Here is a 3,938-nt window from a genome sequence, read left to right as displayed (position 1 = left end):
TATATACACACATACATACATACATACATATATACATACATATACATACATACACATAGGCCTGTCGCGATAAGCAATAAGTCAATTAATTGAACGATAAGAAAATAAGAGCACGATAAGTTTGCCGGCCGCGATAATTTTTTTTCGTCCCCCCTTTACCATAGACTGTGTATGACAATAGGTTTCACTATGGAGTATTTCGACTAAACGCTCTGGTTTCTTGCGGAGTGATCTCTCTAGTGTCACACTTGACTGCAGCATGTTGCAGCACGAGCCGGTAAGCCGCATTTGTTTTGCACGGCTGCCAACACGCAATGGCCATGAGACTTGCGTATTTAAGTGGCTTCTCACGCTCTCGCGCTAAACCTCCGATTCTCATGCTGAAATATGTAAATAATAGATGCAAGCATCTCCTCTTTTATTGTTTCGCTGCTTCCTACATGTAAGCAGAACACACACATTCTAGCTTACGACGTCAGTACAAAGCCCCCACTTCCTGGTCTACCGTAATAACCCCTGTAATCCGCAGGCACATTACGCAAATAGAATCAGCCTATATACTACCGTATATGACAAAATACACATTAAGAGCAATGCCGGCTAATCGAGAGGTTTGGGAGGATTCCCAGTGGGCCGCATAACTTTTGGGCCGGTGTCCCGGCGTATGTGAATGTGGTATCCCAGCTAACTGCTGGGTTGTAGTTACTTATAAGGCCAACAGAGGGCAGAATGACTTTGTTTCACAAGCAGTAGATTTTGAAGAGCAGAAGAAGAACACGGGTTTTTGTTCGATGTAAAGTGCTGAAGTTTGGTTCGTCATTAAAACCGGCATGCTTGTCTACTTGTCTGGAGTTTATTTGAAGATGCAACAGTGAAAAAGGCGCTTTTATTTATTTAGTTTATTGACCTTTGAAAATGTGTACTTGCATTATTACGGCATATGTCACTATATTAGTTGAGAATGGTCTCAAAATGACACATTAGCGCTCTGCGCAATATTATCGTTTATCGCGATAATTTCTGAGAAAATTTATCGTACAGCTAAATTTGTTATCGTGACAGGCCTACATACACACACACACACATACACACAAAAAAAAACCAGTAAGACACTGAACTTAAATGGTTTTGTTTTGTTACATTCTACCACACTTGTGACTAAGTCGTCTACCAGGAATCTTGGCGTCATGGTAGACAACAAGCTGACCTTTAAGGACCATGTTGCCTCGGTTGCCCGGTTTTGCCGATTTGCTCTCTACAACATCAGGAGGATCAGAGCCTACCTGACTTAACACATAGCACAGCTCCTGGTCCAGGCTCTGGTAAGTTCATGCATTGACTACTGCAACTATTTGCTCAGTTAAACCTCTGCAGATGATCCAGAACTCAGCAGCATGTCTGGTCTTAAACCAGCCCAAAAGAGCTCATGTCACTCCTCTGCTAATCGCTCATCACTGGTGTGGGAAGCCCCCCAACGTCCGTTGATGGAGAAAAACCACTTGAGATCAATTCCAATTGAGAAGAATGAAATGCTCAGGATTTACTAACTAAAAGGTAAAAAGTCAGCAGGATGGATTTAAAGCTGTGAAGCTGCTTCCTTCTAAACACAGAAGGAACAATTTGTGATGAATATCAGCATCAGGTGAACAGACAGAAAGCAGGATGAGAATCTCACAGCTTCTAGATGGTGAGGAGAGAGAAATATTCACAATATGCACAATAACTTCCATCCATGCACCTTCACTGCTTCATTATCCAGATTTCTGGATAGAATTTCTCTAAACTTTCATTCTTAGCTTGACTGCAACTGCCGCCACCGCTACCGGGAGTTAAGGGTTAACATCTCGTTTCCGGGTGTAGCGTCAGGTTTGTAGATGTAACTATAAACATGTGTGGTATCCACAGAAAGTCCAGAATCTCAGTTACCAGCTCAGTAAAACCATTTCTATCACCAACAAACACAGTTAAGACAACAAACAATTTAAAGAGCAGCTAAACAAAGTCCGAAAAATATGTAAACACAAATTATGTCTCCCCGTGTCCACCCCACGGCATGAACACGAGCAAACGGCTCCTCTACTGAAAGCTCACATCTCACAGATTCCGCAGCTGGAAGTTTCATCTCACTATGACCAAGATTCACCGAACCAGAGGCAGAAGAAGACCCGATTTATGCTTTATGTATGTAAAAATTACGAAGTATATCATACCTTTGCTGTCTTGCATAAATTAAAACCACATTTATATATAAAAAAAAAATTAAAAGTTTCTCATTGTCTTTTGGGAGCAGGTTTTTTCGGACACAAAACTTCTCTTCATTTTAATAAACCCGAGCTCTCCTGATTACATCAGACGCACAGCTGCAGCAGGAAAGAGGGACTAAACGCCATGTTTCTGTCATAAAAAAAAAACAACCCTTAACGCGATTTAAAAAATTAAAGGCGTTAATAAAGCGTTGCGTTAACGCGCAATTAACGCGTTAACGTGCCCAGCACTAATACAGAGATTAGTTTTTTAAATGTTTTTGTAAACACTCATTAACATCTGACTGTAAGCCAGGGTTTCATCAGCCAGTACCTGCTTTGTGCAATTCATTTTCAGGCTGGAGCCTCTTGTGAGTGCTTCTGGACGGGGTGGGGAAGGGCCGGCGTTATACTCTGCGACTTCTTATGCTAATTGTAAACAGTAAGTGTTTTCACCTCAGTCTCAAAAACTCCAATAGCACCAGAGAAAGTCTCCAAATTGTTTGTTAGCGTTGGTTTTTTTCTTCAAATTCCCACTAAAGAGGTCTAAAACCTAGCTAATTATAGCAACTTGCTAAGTTGGCAACACTGCAAACAGTGGGTCCTCCAGGGAGAAGCTGTAGGGCAGGGCTGCCCGCTGCAGTGCCTGAATAAATTGAATAGCGACAGCTGTTTTTTACGTGAACAAGCTGACGCAAAGTGGCATTTAAGTATCGATACCCGTGCAAATTAATATCTTACTAGATATTACATTTTAAAAATCGATTAGTATCTCAGAATCGATTTTTTTGACAACACATTGTGTTATCTCACGTGCGCCCGCATTAGAGTTGATTCTCATTTATAAGCAGAAACGCTTTTAAAAATCGAAAAATTGAAGTGCGCCGCATTTCCTTTTTGCTCCGCAGATAATTTGCTTTGCTACGCACAGTTTAATGACAGAGGCCCATGGTCTTGAGCACAGACACGTATATACGTCTGTTCGTATATGTCTATGGTCTAAAGTATAGAGAAACACATTTGGGCAGTCCAATCCCTCAATACGCCTGTCAGTCAATAGTACAGACAAATGAATGAAGATTACACTTACCACGTCTCCATTTTCACCGCCGTGTCTTTATCAAGCGGCAGCCTCTTTCGGGTAAAAGTGAAGCTGATGCGGTAGTGCGAAAAATTGCAATTCACCTATCACCGCAAGGGGTTGGCTCCAAAAGGAAATCTGTGAAAGCTAACTTTAGAAATATGCCGTGAAGAACACATCCAAGTACACAACAGTGTAGTGCCGATCCCCTGACCCACTCTCCCCTCTAGACACTTAACAGGCAATTTCCACAGGCAATTTCCACCGCTCGCTAACAAAACAATACGCCGCGAATGTTAGTTTCAACAGGACGTTTTTTCAATCGCAATTTGTGGCCGGAAGTTAGCTGACGCTATATTGTGCACGTAGCCAATGGCAGTGGCCGTCTCTTGTATTATTTGTGGGTAAGCCCTATGCTGACCTCCGGTTGGTTCTTGCACCCTGACCAATGATAAGAAACTAGTTTTTTATCTAACAAATCACTGTAGTGCCACTGAGCCCGCGAAGTCAACCCAGGAGAAGCGGAAAAACTTCCCGCAAAATCATTTTGTGCGGGAAATTGTCCTGAAAGGTAAGTCTTGTTAACATTTTATAGGGTGAAAGTATGAAAATAT

Source organism: Melanotaenia boesemani, chromosome 17 (genome assembly GCF_017639745.1).
Source record: "Melanotaenia boesemani isolate fMelBoe1 chromosome 17, fMelBoe1.pri, whole genome shotgun sequence".
In the NCBI taxonomy this organism is placed as follows: Eukaryota; Metazoa; Chordata; class Actinopteri; order Atheriniformes; family Melanotaeniidae; genus Melanotaenia; species Melanotaenia boesemani.
Note: the sequence above shows the minus strand (reverse complement) of the source record.